Source organism: Podarcis pityusensis, assembly GCF_964106645.2.
Source record: "Podarcis pityusensis genome assembly, chromosome: 10".
Taxonomy (NCBI): Eukaryota; Metazoa; Chordata; class Lepidosauria; order Squamata; family Lacertidae; genus Podarcis; species Podarcis pityusensis.
In genome coordinates this window covers 30,605,363-30,622,480 of record NC_138035.1, presented here as the reverse complement: position 1 = coordinate 30,622,480, position 17,118 = coordinate 30,605,363, and the positions used below count along the sequence as shown (strand labels likewise).

At 43.8% G+C, this 17,118-nt stretch overlaps 1 protein-coding gene across 1 annotated transcript in view; it reads left to right on the top strand.

The window, feature by feature from the left end:
• Positions 1-13,716: 13,716 nt before the first annotated feature.
• The window catches only part of KCNJ4 (potassium inwardly rectifying channel subfamily J member 4), a 29,734-nt gene continuing 26,332 nt past the window's right edge, over positions 13,717-17,118 (top strand). The window contains exon 1 of the mRNA XM_081024121.1: positions 13,717-14,285. The gene's annotated coding sequence lies outside the window, so the exon portion shown is untranslated. The remainder of the gene's footprint in view (positions 14,286-17,118) is intronic.

Here is a 17,118-nt window from a genome sequence, read left to right as displayed (position 1 = left end):
TAACCAAATGTAAAAGAGTTAAATGGAAATGGAATGCAGAAAGTAAACAGCCTCTGGCAATTGAGTTAGAATAAAAATATATGGAAAATTACCACAGCAGCAGTAATTGGTGAGAACAAAATTATAAATTAACACCTATAGTGGAATCCATTGTTTCTATTCCAACCCAAATTTAAAGAGCAGACCTTTTTGCTAAGTTTCTATTCAGCAGTTTCACTTGTGAGTTTCTCCTCAGTGAGCCTTTGTTTCAGGATGGCCAATGTCATGGCTTGTCCACAGTGCAGCTCCCACCTTGCTGAAATGTGTCCCCTTCTGTCTTTTACAGCCCTCTTCCAAGTTAAAGGGCAAGGTTATCAAACTGGAAGCTTCCCTCCTATTCTTGTGGAGCAATGACCAGGGCTCTAAACTGCGCATGGAGCCCCCCACAAGAACATGAGGTTCCTTAACAAGCAACTTGCACTCGCTGAGGCTCTTCGCTTCAGATGTCTGCCCTTCAACTTGTCTATGGAAGGGAAATGGGATGTTCCAGAGTGTGAGGGACTTGCCACGACCCCTCCGCCCCACTCCTTCACATGTGTTATCACACCAGTGAACCGAGCCTTCAAATAGGACGGGTGTGTCACCCACTTTATTCTTAGCTCTGGGGAAACCTGAACATGAGTTCTCTCAGTCTCTCACTGCCTGCTTCACGTTTGTTCGCCTATTGGCATGCGCACACATTCACGTATGTACATTAATATCGCCCTCCTCTCCACCACCCAAAGATGGGGAAATAAATCTCATTTGGAATGCTAGCACTAGGCCTTACTTCCAGGCATTTTCTATGACTGAGTAAATAGGTAGAACCTTCTAGAACAGGGCCAGTCAAGCTTGGTAGCTTTAACTGAGGTGCCCGTGGTCATCATGACTTGGGCCTCGTCAATAAGAGATGTCCTACTGGCTCCATGAGATGAGTTAAGCCACACTGGCGTCATGGCAACACAATAGAGTCTGACTCTGTGACAGCCAAAGTTCCCTTCTGAGCTGCCTCCTAGGGTGAGTCCATTATTAGGACTCATATACCTTCCCCCTGTTTTGCAGCCTGCACATGTATTCCTCCTCCCACCCCCACAGCTTTTCCAGGAGCACAAATGAGTGTGAAGGAGTATGACACACAACCACAGAGCCTCTTGAAAGTGCTGGAACCATGTGGGCAGTCAAACACACACACACACACAACTAAACTAGGAAACTGAAGGGGAGTTTAAAACAGTTCCCAGTTTTAAACGGGGGTCAAGGAACCCTTACCAAGCTCCAAAAAGGAACCATTAAACTGTCAATGTGTATGTACTCTTTACAATGTCATAACTAGATGTTTCTGCACCTTGGATAGACTTTTAAAAAATGAAGAAGGGGAAACACATGGTTTTTATAAGTAAAACTGTCAATTCTAGAATTCATATTGATTCTGTCCCACATGTTTGAACCCAGGATCATCCAGTGAATTCTGGGTTGTAAAAGATTCAGAACAAATGCTCATTGGATGAGCAGGCATTCAAATGGCGGATTTGTTTCAGTCTAAGTGTCCTGAACTCCTGGCCTACCTGGCGACAAGTCAAAAGTTCAAAGACCAGGGGCCACTCCACACAAACAAAGTCCAAAGGTCCAAAGGTCAGGAATTACAACCCAGGGTCAATCCAAGTAGGCCAAGTCTGAAGTCCAGCAGTCAGGATACAGTCCAGAGTCAAAACGGAAGCACAGTCCCATAGAGTTCCAGGAGCATCCAAGTCAAGGTCCACCAACCTGGGCAGTTGAGGAGGCACAGCCCCTCAGCTCTGCTTCCCTTTTGTACTTTGCATGCTGATTGCAGCATCTGGGCTTGACGCTCACCTGCTCTAAGCCTTCTCCGGCTGAGGAAACACACACCTCCTCCTAGAGCTAGCGAACCCGACCTGGCCAGCTAGGGAGCTGGGCTGTGGGCCCTTGCCTGCCTCAGCCTCTTACAGCGCACCCCCTGCTGCTCCCTACGCCTCAGAGCCCGTCATGTTCTTGGACACAGGATCCCTATACCTGTGGTGATGGGTCCTGCTGCCCTGGTGGTCCCTGTGCATTAGTTCCTAAGACCTGGTGTCATATGTAACTGTGAAATGGGTCAAATCTCTGCTTGGGGGTTATTCAAAACCACAGTAATAGAAGTTCACCTAAGAATATATACCACAAATCAGAAATCACAAACCAAGACTAAGAGGATACCAGTGTGGTTTAAAAGCAGAGTTATTAGGGACAAAAAGGCTTCCTTCAGAAAATTGAAGTCTCATCCGTATGAGGAAAAACAAAAACAGAACACAGTTTTTGCTAAAGAAATGCAAGCAGGCAATAACGGATGTGAAAAAAAGAAGAGAGAATTCAAAAAGGCTGAGAGAGACCCCTGTCTGTAACCCTGAAGAACTGCTGCCAATCTGCACCGAAAGTACTAAACTAGATGAGCCTATGGACTGACTTAGTACAAGGTAACTTTCTGTAGCACCTGTAGGCCACAGGGCGTCATAGGTAGGCAGTTTGGCTTGGTGGATTACAAGTTATGGAGGCATATCTTAAGTCAGGATGGGGAACTTGTGGTTCTCCGCTCATTGCTGGAGTCTAACTCCCATGAGTCCCATCCAGCACAGTCAATCAAACGGGAATGATGGGAATTGTAGTCCAACAATACCTGGAGGGTCACACGCTCCCCGCTGCAACCTTAGGCCATGTTTCATGTTTATGTTTCAATCCTGCTTTATCTTTGGCTTCTCCTTTGGCAGACTTCATGGCTCCACACACCATTATTGCTTCCTCAAGTTCCTCAAGCAAACACTCAGCCGATTACACTTCCTCCATCACCACATCTCCATGTCAGGCCAAACTTTACTTGTCATGCTCCTGATGGACATACAATGTGATCTGTGCTGGGGTGGTGGTGGTTGGACAAACCTGAGTAACTGCATGCTACCAGGGCCAGATTTACGTTTGATGAGGCCCTAAGCTACTGAAGGTCATGGGGCCCTTTATATACAGCTGTCCTTTGTCAACAACAAATTGTCACTGTTTTTTGTGTTGAATATATGCTATATAGTAATGTATGGACCTAATAGGTATCTAAAGGCATTTGCACATAACAAAATATGTATTTTATCAAAGTAATTGTTGAACTGAAATTCAATTAAGAAGAAGTATATTAATAGTGAAATGGGTGGGGCCTATTACTTACATCACAGGAGGCTACACAACACAAAACACTGTTGCTGCATGTAGGTTTTATTTTATTTGTTTTTTATCTTATATTTTGGAAATGTACATCCAGTTGTTGTTTTTCCTTTAAATTTTTTGGGGGCCCGCAAGAGAGTGGGACCCTAAGCTATACGTAAATCTGGCAATACATGCTACAGAGTCCTGCAGCTGCTAGCTGCAATTTGATCCAGACAAGTGTGCAGCAGAACAGCATGAGGTGAAAGGGCACACACATATACGTGCCTTTGAAGCACACCATGCAAACAATCCCCTCAGGAGAGCTTCTCTTTCACAGCCCTTTTCGTCAGGCTGAGAGGCCTTATGCAGAGGAAGTAGCTGGGGAATGAGCAATGAGAATGCTCAGAATGTGACATCCATGTGCCATCAAAATGGTCGAGGGAGGATGTGGGTGAGGAGAGGCTTGAAAGAAGGGGGAAGAGGCTTCCAAATCTGGAATAACTGAAAAAGAAAAAGTTGGCACATGAAGTGGGAACAAGTAAAAATAAACCTCATCCCCCCACCTCCTTCTTTGCTGCAAAATAAGCTTGAAAAGCCTCGCTCCAGGTGTCTCCCTGCCTCCTAAAATAATCCAAGATGCTTCTACTGTCTCTCTCCCTGTGATGCCCCCACCCAACCCGCCACCCCACTAGTGCCTTGGGTTTCCATGGTGACTGCAAGCAATGTCGCTAGGGTGACAAGGAAGAGAAATGTTTTTTTAAAAATAGAAGGGGTTCTTGATTATCTGTTGTTCTGTGGGGTTATATTTTTTATTTTTTCCAAGTTGAGAGAGTTGTTTATTCTCTCCCTCCTGCCCCCAAGTTGGGACCTCATCATTTTCATAAAATGTTGTCCCTTCAGGTCTCCTTTCCACCACCAGTGCTTTGATGAGACTGAGGTGAGGGCAAGAAAGAAAGGAGGATACTGGTCTCTCCTCAGCAATGGTAGGGCAGGCCCCATAGGAGGACTCTACCACCACCACCACCACGGTGCTCCCTCTTTTACTTTCCCCTTTATTAGTTATGTGTAGGTCAGTTTCACACTTGAAGTGCATTTGAGCCTCTTTGGCATGCATCTGTGAAAATCCAGAACTGTAAGATGCCAGAGCAGATTTGGAACAAAGACCTCCAGCTGTCTGTCTCTGGTGCCTTCCCTCTTATGAGGTCAGTGGAGGCTGGTTCCCTGATCCTACTGGGGCACAGCCTTCCCAGAGAGAATGACAAGCAATTACTGCCCCTGCCAAATCTGAAAGCCACACACTCTTTCCCTACACACATTTTATACTTCTGTTTGAACTCAGAGAAGTTCTGCAAACATTTATGCCAATCTACTGTTCTTTGACTAGGCAGGCGTCTGCACCACTCAGCCAATCCTAATCCAATCCTAATCCAAAAGTGAAGTGGTCTCTCCTATGTGTAGAGACAATACTGAATTAGATCATGGACCAAAGTTATGACCCCGTATAAGGCAGATTCTTGCGTTCAATCAAAAGGGCTGGTTGGTCTCTGTGGATCAAGGGTGCCCTCTAGTTTGCAGTATCAACCTGAATACTTTCCAGAGTCCAGAGAGGTTTTGCTGCACTATACATTTAAAGCAGTATCATACCACTTAAACAGCCTTGGCTTCCCCCAAAGAATCCTGGGAACTGTAGTTTGCTAAGGGTGCAAATAATAGTTAGGAGACCCTTATTCCCCTCACAGAGCTACAAATTTCAGAGTTTCCTAGGAAGAGAGATTGATCTGGATATTGTAGCTCTGTGAGACAAATAGGGGTTTGCCTAACACAAGATGCAGCCAGCCACCTTGCAAGGTCTGGGCAGTGCTTGGATGGGAGTCAGCCTGGGTAAATTGTATATGCCACCTTGAGATTGGTAGAAGAAAGGAGATGTATTATTGTGCTAAGTAAATACATAAAACATCACCACTATTCTGGTAAAGTGTTTCAAGCCAGGCATCAGCAGAAATCTCAAAAACTGAAAGAAGAGGGAAGAGGCTTTTATCTTATGCACCAGAATTTGAAAAGGGGAAAAAAGGTAATACTTTATCTCCCTGGATATCCACTGACATCTGCTATTAATCATCTATCTTACAAGCTTTTCACAATTAAAGACATCATTCTTCCAGAAAATAACTTTAAAAACTTTTCTAGTCGAAACCAAGATAAATACTCACAACCTGCATATTAAATAGAGGGTTCAGCTGAATTGTATTGAACAACTGATGTCCAATCCTCTATTACAGAATGGTTTTTGACAAGCTGTAAATTCAATTCCACACATAGGTTTTTTTAGGCCCATTCTTGTTTTTCAGTACCAAATAGATAATATTTTTTAACTGACAGAGACATGTGAAACTTTAGCCAAAAACCTATGCCGTAAATCAATAGGATGTCTACCAACATATGTAACAAGTGTTCCTGAATTCTTACTAGTGTCCCTGTGAGAACATAAGAGCCCTGGTGGATCAGACCAAGTGCCAGTCAGTCAATATGTTGGTCAATCCAGTAGACAGATAGATACTATTGTTCCCCTATACTATCTACTAGCTAAACAGCAAGCTAGTTAAGAGTTTTATACTCTGTGCTTTTTAATCTCATGTAAGGCAGCTTACAACAGTTCAGTATATCAATCAGCTAACAATTAAGAAGACAAAACCATTAAAATAAATTACAATGAAAAACAAATACATCAGATGAAAATCCAAATGGCTTACAGGCACAAGAACTTTTTTTTTTAAAAAAACAACAACAAAACTAGCAACCCAGATGGCTGGATACCTGCTGAAATACAAAAGGTCTTCATGAGGTAGGGGGTTGGACTTGATGGCCCTTGTGGTCTCTTCCAACTCTATGATTCTATGACGTGGCAAAAAAATAAAACCCTAAAATGAAACATGAAATATTTTGCCACTGTGAAAACAGGATGCTGGACTAGATGGGTCATTGGTCTCATCTGGTGAGCTCTTCTGATGTTCTTAACCATCAGTGACTCTCTAGGAAGGAAGCTCCATGAGCTAGACCACTGAAAATGGTGTCTTCCACATGGTAGTCAGATGTACCTCTGTTGCTGGGATGCAGATGTGAGCTTCTCAGCATATCTTAAGTTCATCTGAGAAAAGTTGGTCTTTTGGTCCTAAACTGCTTAGGGCAGCCCTTCCCACCTGGTGCTCTCCAGATGTTTTGTACTGCAACTCACATCAGCTCTAGCTAGCACCACAGGTTGTGGAAGGCTGGTCTAGGACTAGGGATCCAGCTGCACTATACATTTAAAGCATCACACCACTTTAAACAGCCATGACTTCCCCCAAAGAATCCTGAGAACTGTAGTTTGTTAAGGATGCTGAGAATTATTAGGAGACTTTTCCCCTCTTGTAAGCACTAGTCCACCTACTCTACATACCCAAATTAGTTTTAAACCTGTTTAATTGCCATGGATGCCAGGTAGGGAATTCCAGGGATGGTAGTTCTCCAAAATGACCAGAACCCTCTTAAAAATTCTAAGAATTCAATAACATGAATGTCTAACACAAAGCAGCTGCAGTTTTTAGTAGTCCATATACTGACTTCACCTGTGCTGTCAAGAAGGAAGATGGTCGTGTGATTACCAACCATTGTTCCTTGCTTTATTATGAACTGAACCAAACGCAGTAGCTTTTTGCAGCTGATCACAAAAAAGTGTGTTGGCAAGCTGTGGTTGTGATTAACTTCCAAACACTACACTAAAATGTGCAGTGGGCAACAGCATCTGACAGTCACCACCATAGCTCATTTCAAGTCAGCAAGAGTTGTAATTAAAAACATGACTACCAGGTGCTCAGATGATTGTGTGTATGAACCCTTAGTCCCTTCCAATTCTATTGATTACTATAACTGAAGAGGAACTGTGGAAAGCCAGGAGACAGAGAGAAAACCAAAAATTGAAACACCTTCCCAGTCAGGGAGTTACTGAGGATTGTAAATAGATTCTCAAGGGAAAAGTTGATAATCACAAAGAGATTCTCAAGGGAAAAAATTAATCTGTAAGTGTATAACTAGTGTTTTAGATGTCCTACCTAAGCAATACTCAAGTAGCCTCATTTGCAGAAAACCTGAGCTCTTAAAACTGCCATTAACATCTGCTTCCCATCTCTAAGCAAGTCTCCTCATGTCAGAAGTTGGAAGGTAGCTTCCAACTCCAGCATAGGACAGCTTGATGGAGATATTCTTCTTCTACATGTTCTGAGGAGCTACTAGTTCTCCTCCATTCCTTCACTTCCCCCATCCCCACAACGTTAGCAGCAGGAAAGGTTGGCGGAATGGGGCTATTTTTGGGAACGTTTCCCTAGCAACGGCTGCTGCCACCGTCTGTGGTGGTTTATCCATAGGTGCTAAAATATTCGATGCTTCTTAATAAAGAAAGCAGCTGGCAAAGCAAGGTTGGATGTAGGAAGGGTTGTCCACCCAGTCTGCTTTGCCCAGCGGACTGGGATTCATAGGGCTTGAAAGAAGAACAAAGCAAATGATGTCTTTAAGATGAAGTGCACTTTGACTTTAGCTCCATCCATTAAGGTCTTAATCAAGAAGCAAGTCTCTTAGAGGTGAAAAGCTTCCGTCCTGAGACATCTGGAGGGCCAAAATGAACCCACACCTGATACACATGATAGCTTCTCTGTTAACAAGCTGAGCTGTTGAGGTAGAAATATGAAACTTTTCTTCTCCAAGTTTGCAGAAGAATGCTGTAAAGGCCAATATAATCATGTTCAAGAGTTATTCAGCTATTGAGGACTTTGGTGCCCCATGCTTCTGGTCCTTTTCCAAATGGTGGAAAAGCTGATCTGTGCAAGTTGGAGGACATATGTATATGATGAACCCATCAGATGCTGGCTTCTTCTCTTTATGTTGGTTTGCCATTGATTTGGGCAGCAGGAGGAGGAATACAGAAGTGTTTACAACTCCCCTCCCCCCTTATTGATATTGCATTGAGGTCTGGTCTCCCGCATAAACTCTAAACTGTCTTTTGTTTGTATACTGCTGTTGCTCAGTGTAAAACTTACTGGTGAACTGAGGACAGCTTTCTGGTCACATGATGGTGCTGACTATGTGAGTTGCCTTTGTTTTTAGTTGCTTATTTACAGTGGAAAAGGCTAAAAAATACAATGATAAATCTCTATGTGTAAGTGGTCCATCACTGCCCCCTCCAAATTGTGTAACTTGGAATTACATTCAGGAGAGTGTGTGTCATCATGACCAACAGCGACTTGGCACTGGCTTGGAGGAAGAGGGGACCCCATCAACCAGGGACTTTCCAAAACTAGTGAATGTGCCCCTCAATCAGACCCCACCGAGAGGCCAACTTCCTCACATACCATTCAGTCTGTGTGTGACCACAAGCACTGTGCATGTCAAAAGTGAGCAGAGAGGTGACCATGGAAGGTTTTAGAGCTGCCCCTTTAAGGACCTCCATTCTTCAGCAAGGAGGTGGAGCCTAGAGGGTGGAGGGTGGTGATAATCAGGCCTAGCAGCAGGCTGCCCTTCTTGGGACAAGTCCTTTCTTTTCTGGGTCCTGTCCAAGGTTCTGAACCAACTCTGCAAAAGTGCTGTGCAGTCTCTGTCTGTTGGTCCCTTGGTTTTGCTACCACCTCTGGCCTGTTCCTTTTTCTTCTACATGGGATCATTCTCACCAGGACAGGCTAGACACAAGCATCTGGAAGCATTAATCTGCACAACCGAATGAGTAAAGAAAGAAGTGTATTGTTTGCATCAGTTGAGTTAGACATGGGTTGCCACCATCCTTTTTACACTTTGTTTTTGATCTGAATTTCCATGAAATAATTGATTCACATGTGGCTGCTGGGCTTGTGTTAGTTCTGTTCTTATGGCATGTGGCTTGTCTTTATTTTGCTTTTAGCACAGACAGGGTTTGCTATATTTGCTTACTACCACAAACCCACATTGAAAGATTCCAAAACTGGATGTTTTGGTTCATAGTTAATGAATTAGGTGACCTGCTGACTATGAGTTAATGAATGTTCTGCTCAACCATCGCAATATGAAGGAAAAACTGATGGCTGTGAGCCCAGTCACAGTGGGAATCAAAGCTAAGATGATACACTGGGGTGGAGGTTCAAAGCCAACTTTACCTCACCCACCCAACTTCTCTCTCTCTTCTCTATAATTACTTCCATAGATGTATAGTTTAAGTACTTTTTTTTACACCTGCAGGTTTCTGCGCACAAAGTGGTACCTTGGTTCTTGAATGGCTTAGTTGTCAAAGAAATTGGCTCCTAAACGCCACAAACCTGGAAGTGTTCCAGTTTATGAATGTTTTTCAGGAGCCAAACGTCTGACACAGCTTCCGCTTGAGTGCAGGAAGCTCCTGCAGCCAATTGGAAGCCATGCCTTGGTTTTCAAATGGTTTCAGGAGTCAAACAGACTTCCAGAATGGATTAAGTTCAAGGACCAAGGTACCACTGTATGGACTGTAACACCAATGATGGCTGCCATGTATGAATGGGTAACCACAGGCCAGACATCGTATGGAGAACATGCATGCCACTTCCGTAAAGGTATAAGTACACAACCTAAGGAAAGTTTGGTCAGTAGAAATTGTGGTGTTGTTTTTTGTTTTGATCATAAGATGTCATAGTCCTGTGCTGTCAGCAGAGCTCAGTGAAGGAAGAAGCCAGCCAACCAGCCGGGTCTCAGGGGGGTACTTGCCTGGAAGCAGAGCCTGTATACAAGGTTCAGTCCAGTCCTAAGGTCAGAAATATCTTGGTTCATGTAGTCAGACGATCCGGGGGTCAAGAAAGCTGAGGGTCCAAGGTCATGAGAAGCAGCAAGGTCTGGCCAGGATCGACATATGTTGTTTCCAGCAACTGACTGAGGCTGGAAACCCTGCTTTAGGGAGCCAGCTGGTTCTCAGCAGCAAGAAGGCTGATCAGCAGCAGGTGGAGTCGCTTTGTCCTCTGCTCCTTCAGGCTGCTGCTCAGCAGGTGAAGGCGACTCCTGGCCCATGACATAAGATCAGATCAAGGGCCTACCTAGTCAACATCCTATTCTCACATCAGCCAACCAGATGCCCATGGGAAGCCCACAAGCAGGACGTGAACACAATAGAACCCTTCTTGTGATGATTCACCACAATGGGTATTCCGATGTTGATTACTACCTCTGATACTGAGGTCCCCAAATGTTCCTGGCGTAACTGAAGAAAGGAAGGTGGGGAGTTTTGTTTGTGTGTTTTTACTTCTTTCCTTGAAAATCAGAACTGGAACTTAAGATTGTGGCCCGCATTGCCTCTTGCAGAAGTGGGTGCCATAGTTTAACTCTGCACTGCATGTAGAAGTACTTGCTTTTCTCTTTCCGGAGTCTTCCAATGTTTAGCTTCACTGGATATCCATGAGTTCTAGTGCTATGAGATAGAGAGAGAAACTTTTCTCCATGACATGCATGATTTTATAAACTTCTATCATGTTACCTCTCAACTGCCTTTTTTCTAAAATAAAAAGTACCAAATGCTGCAACCTTTCTTCATAGGGTCCCCTTGATCATTTTGGCTGCCCTTTTCTGAACCTTTTCCAACTTGCAATATACTTTATGAGGTGAGGAGACCAGAACTGTACACAGTATTCTCTCTGTAAGTTGGCTTGAGAGGCCACAAGCCAAAGCCACTTGTTTCTGCAGAGGCAGGAAACAGAATTTGTTTTTTGAGAGGAAGTTGTCACTCTCGTCCTGCCACCTATTCCAGAGAAAAGGGTTTCCCAGTTCTTTGAAGGGAGAAAGACAGAGACTTCTGGACTAGAGAAAGCACCCAGATTGTATTCTCCAGATGTTGTTGGACTCCAATTCTCCAATTCACTACCAGTCAATAGTGGTCATCTTGGCAAGGCTGCCAAGGTCTGGACGTCTATCTCAGTTCTCTCCTTTTGACAAGCAGCCAAGCCTTTGTCAGGCTAAATTAATGCTGTTGCTTTGATGATTTGGCTGTTGCAGTTTGTCCTCTTGTCAGCTATGGTATAGTCCTTTTGCTTAGTTTTAAATGTTGTGCACAGACTTGAAGATAATGGATAGAAAGGCGGAGTGCAAATGTTTTTAATCAATAGTTAAAGCAGCTTCCCATTCCTAATTAAGAACCGCTGGCAAAGTGAGGAATGTTTTCTGCCTCAATTTTGCAGCTAGTGGGGAAGGGTGTATACACACACACACACACACACACACACACACGTGTCACTATTCAGTCAAGGTGCTTAGAGCTGTTTACAAGTTCAAGTGTGGAAAGCAATTAAATTATACTTAAAAGAAAGTTACAGCAGAGCAGAATAAAATGCCAACATAAAGGCAACACCTACAGATTAAAACAAGAAGGTTTAAAAATGAATAAAAAAGGGTTGCATGAAGAAAAAGGTAAAGAGTGTTAAGGGCATGTGCAAAAATGTACACATTGTGCCCTTTACTTTAATTTCAGTTGTAATTGCAAAGGTAAAAATTCAGATGCTGATTTTTGTCTGTCAGTCATTGTTCCCACCACATGAATTCACTAATGTAAGTAAATGCTTTCGTACAGCATGGTAATGACCTCTCTGAAGGAGCAGGTTCATAGCCTGGGAGTGCTCCTGAACCCATCTCTATCACTCAAAGCCCACGTGACCTTTTATCAGATTTTTAGTAGGACAGCTATTGTCGTTTCTGGTTTGGGAAAAACCTGACCACTGTCATCCATGTGCTGGCAACCTCCAGACTGGATTAATGCAATGTGTTCTATGTGGGGCTAACTTTGAGGCTGATCTGGAAGCTGCAGCTAGTGCAACACGTGGAGGCTCAACTACTCATTGGGGCAGAATATCACATCATGCTGCTGCTGAAGGAATCACACTGGTTGCCACCCAGCTTGGTTTAAAGTGCTGGTATTGGTGAACAAAGTCCTAAATGACATGGGACCAGGATATCTAAGAAATCGCTACACACCCTTCATACCCCTATTAATCACTGTGGGCATCCACAGGCATCCTTTAGTGTCCTGAGATTCCTCTTTCAACTAGCTTTCTAAAATCATTATCCTTATGTATTTGTTTGTTGTTTTTTGAAATTGTTTTTATATGTGTAGTTCTTGTTTTAAAATATTTATTACATTCAAGTGTTTTTAGCTGTTTTTATACATGCAACTTTTGTATATGCCATATCACTTTGAGATGCTTGATGAGAAGCAATCCATAAATAATATTAACAAACTGGTTTATTGAGCATATGGGCAGGCTGGGTGAATCTACACACATTTACTGTAGTAGCTGTGCCATCCATTTTCATTGCTCTGGGGCTGTAAATAAAGTCACAATTCTGCATGTGGCAAAAGCAACGACAAGGCCAGCTCACCCTATACCAAACCCTGCATTTCTGACTTGCAGATTGGCAGTAAGTTATCTAAGGAAGCCAGGGAATGAGGTTTAAGGGAAGGACTGTGCCTCACTGGTAGAGCATATGTTCTGCTTGCAAAAGGTTCAGTCCTTGGCATCTCCAGGTAAAGTTAGCAGAGGGCCCTGTCTGAAACCCTGGCAAGACATTGGCAGTAAATGTAGACAATCTTGGGCCAGTAATGTGACTCAGTATAAAGCAGATTCCCATGTTCCTATGGAGTGAAATGGTCCCCTCAGGTTGGGTGCCAATTAGGCACCAGTAGATGCATGGAAGTGAGAGCTGGACCATAAAGAAGGCTGATCGCCGAAGAATTGATGCTTTTGAATTATGGTGCTGGAGGAGACTCTTGAGAGTCCCATGGACTGCAAGAAGATCAAACTTATCCATTCTTAAGGAAATCAGCCCTGAGTGCTCATTGGAAGGACAGATTCTGAAGCTAAGGCTCCAGTACTTTGGCCACCTCATGAGAAGAGAAGACTCCCTGGAAAAGACCCTGATGTTGGGAAAGATGGAGGGCGCAAGGAGAAGGGGACGACAGAGGACGAGATGGTTGGACAGTGTTCTCGAAGCTACCAGCATGAGTTTGACCAAAGTGTGGGAGGCAGTGGAAGACAGGAGTGCCTGGCGTGCTCTGGTCCATGGGGTCACGAAGAGTCGGACACGACTAAATGACTAAACAACAACAACAGATGCACTTGAGCAGCTGTTACACACTTACAGTAAGCTGACACAACATCCCAAGTTTATTATGGGAGAGGGAGGACTATTTGGATTTTCCACCACAGGAAGCAAATCATCTTGACTTGGTCCTGGATGGTGAAGTCACAACAAGGCAACTATGGAGGAAGTTCTGGACGTGTGGTAGAATTTGAGGGACTTATCTGTGCTTCTTTGGAACAGATTCAGGGTGCAACTCTTAGGGAGAGCATGAAGCTCTGGAACACACAGCAAACCTTTGCAAGCCACGGTACTTTGTGCAAAAATGCCTGGGGCTCTGCAGTGCCAGCCACATGTGCTCCTATTAATGTTTCCATTGCTTTGGGTTGCACTCCTATCTTTCCCCATCAGTGCATCTGCAGCGTGTATCCATGGTTCTGAGATCACATGCAGGGATGGGTTAAAGTAGTTGAAGGCTGTTGGATTCTAGCGGAGTTACTGACTTCTTAGCTACAGACTGCACAGCGACCAGAGAACATAGAAACAAGCGGTTCAAACAGAAGAAATAGAGGAGAGAGAGAGAGAGACCCCAGAGGGAAAGAATGAATGGAACAGCAGGAGTGTAAAAAAGACGAGAGAAATAAGAAACAAAGGCGAAGCTAGAAAGAAGTATTGTTTCAAGAGCCGGTGGTTAAGCTGAAGATCTAAGGATGGGAACACTGCACAGAACAGCATGCTGAAATCAGAAAAGTCCAGAAACAAAGAAGAGCAAAGAAGCAGGTTGACAAACCAGTGAAGAAAGTTGGAGAAAGATCAAATAAGAGAAAACTGTACTGGGCTACTTGGAAATCATACCCATACAAAATGGACCAAGAGAGGGAACAGTTTCAGGGGATGTAACTCAAAGTGGATGGGATGCAGGCATTTCCTTCTTTTTTCCTTTCCCCTGATAACTGGATTTGCAGAATTCAGATGGGAATAAGCTGACCATACACCGGGTAAGAGATCATTAGTAGGTGTTGTGTATTACAATTTTCGATTCTGGTTGGAGCTAATGCATTTTCTATGCCTCAGTGTGTTTGCATATAACTGGGGATATCTGTATCTGTATCTTTGTCAATGCAGGCACATACACAATTTACTTTTGGCTGCAATCCTGTGTGCAGGCTGCTTTCATCCCAGCGAAGGCTTACCTGTGGGTTGTAATCTATGAAAGCTCATGTTACAACAAATCTGCTAGTCTTTAAAATGCCACGAGACTCTGAACTGTTTTTATTTATAACATTTACTCATTTTGCTCTAGAACATTTGCTTGCATAACTTCGTGGGTACTCTTTTGTGGTATATTGGGCTTCAGAGCATGTTTTCTTAACTAACTTCACGAGTAACACTTCTCCATCTCTCTTACCCTGTGAGTGGTCTATTTGGGCAGTTCTTATTCACTGTTGCTTTCAAGCTGTTTTTCAAACTGGTCTTTTCTGAGGGCTCTCAAATCAGATGAATTTGGAGTAAGGTCTTTGAGGGGATTCACAGCCTGCCCTCAGGATTCTGGAGGGGTGGAGGAGAAACCCCAATTTTCTCAGAAAACGCATGCCAAAGTTTTTTCCTGGGACTATAACTGCCACGAGCATCTCCCCCGCCTCTCTATCTCCCCGCATGCCGTCATTGCATAGCCAGACAGACACAGTTTATATTGATACCACTCATCTCCTTGCTGTGTCCTATCAAGGTCACCCACTGATTGACTATTAAGCTGATCTTAGCGGTAGAACTGAATCTCAGATCTCAGCTACAGAAAGTAGCCTCAAACTACAGCAGTTATGTAAAGGAGCTCAAACTAACTGCTGATGAAATTATTTGCAGGCGATTGGAGAATGTATGTGTTAGAGAAAACATGGGGTATCTGTCTGCTTAATTCACCACTTTTAACATGTCAAGGAAAGGCAGGCTCTTGAGTGTTCAAGGCAAGGAGTGCAAGTAGATGCCACCGCTGCTCCCGACTCCACGGCGATTTCTCTGCCATTGGAGAGCCTCCAACTTAGTGAGCAGAAGGGCGCAACTAATGTTCCACCAAGATAACTTGCAGGTCTTATTGCTCACTTCCGCCGTGCTGGGCTTATGCCCCTGGGAAATCACACCTTGTAAGCAGCAGCCACCTCTCAGGCTTCCCTTTTTGCAAACAGCAAGGGCAGCATCTTCATTGTTGGGCAAACAGAATAACTGCCTGCGCAGGAGAGGCCAGACATGGCATCTAGGGCCCACTGTACTAAAGGCCCCTTGTATACACAATTTTCCTACATAAATATCACTTACATGTAGGGGAAAAAGAGTGTGTAAGCCATGTCCACATGCACACCATTGTGTGTGTATTTATTTTGCTTTGCGTGCATGTGATGGAAGCCTTGATCAATGACAGGATCCTCTCATTCTTCGGATTCAGTGAGGTCTCAGAGAATAACCTTTCACGCCTTGCTAAAAGCTGGTACAGTGAGGCATGGTGATTCTCTGTGTAAACCCCTACTGATATTTTGCTGCAGACTATGTTGTTGTTGTTACTACTACTACTACTATTAGTGGCTGGCAACCTGATCACTCTTAACTTGCACTTCAGACAAATAAGAGTCTATTCTGGACTTGAGAGGGAAAATTGTCGGCTTCCACATAGCTTGTAGGGACCAGATGACCACCATGCTGTGCCTCATTTCATAAATAAATTTAATTACAATCTCAGTGTATCTGAAGCTCCTATGTTAGACGTGGCAGGGTTAAGTTTTATGCATGTCCCTTCCCATTAAGGAAATGTATGGACTAGATTGTAATGGCATATATTTGGAACTATCAGCGACTGGCAAGTCTAGCAATGAAGTGCTAGTTAGAAATAATGGGTTTTGCGTATATAGGACTGTACTGAGAGAGTGCTTCATAGACAGAACCCTTTTAATACAGAATTATTGATCACGAAGGTCGATTTAGGAATCAGCTACACCTTGGGGCTTTTTATGGGGCCAAACATTGGACACATTTGACAGCAGAGGAATGATGACAGTGCAATTGCTTGTATTAAATTATTTGGCCTTCTTGGCAGGTGCTCCCAGACTTTGGAAGTCCCTCCCTAGAGAAGTTAGCCTGGCTCCCTCCTTTTTATCCTTCCACCAGCTGGTGAAGACATTCTTGTTCCAGAAAGGGCTGGCGCCATGCTGTTTTTTTTCTTGTAATTGTTTGCACTCCGTCAGATGTAAGAGAGATGGATGCACATATACTTTGAGACTGTGTCTTGAAATCCTATTGGTTAACTTTTGGCCACAGAACTCAGAATGGATTATGCCATTGCCCTGACAAATTGGGTAGCAATTCATGGAAAGTGGATGGCTGCCTCCACTGAGCATTAAATGTAGTGTCTGATGCAGTCAGGTGACAGAACTGGGGCCAACAGTTTTATGTGCTACAAGATACCACCAGATATGCCTTCTTATTATCCCAGGGATGGTCATGAGCAATCCTTGGGCTCAGTTTGACCAGAAAGTGGCAGAGCCCAACTAGCCGATTCCCTGTTCAGTGTGGACTTTGAGTAGGACCATTAAAGTCCAGCATGGCTGGAGCCAGGCATCAAACCCCACCCCACCCACACTGTACCACTGAAAATCAGCTTTCAGGCTGCAGTCCTATGAACATATACCTCAGGATAGAGTGGGATTTATTTTTGAATAAACATCCATACAGTTGTGCTGCTGTCCATTTTTCTCCCAGTGGACTTTAATTCCAACTTTACATTTCCCAGTAGACTTTACAGTGACGGGGTGCCATTCATATTAAAATGGCATTAAAAAGAAT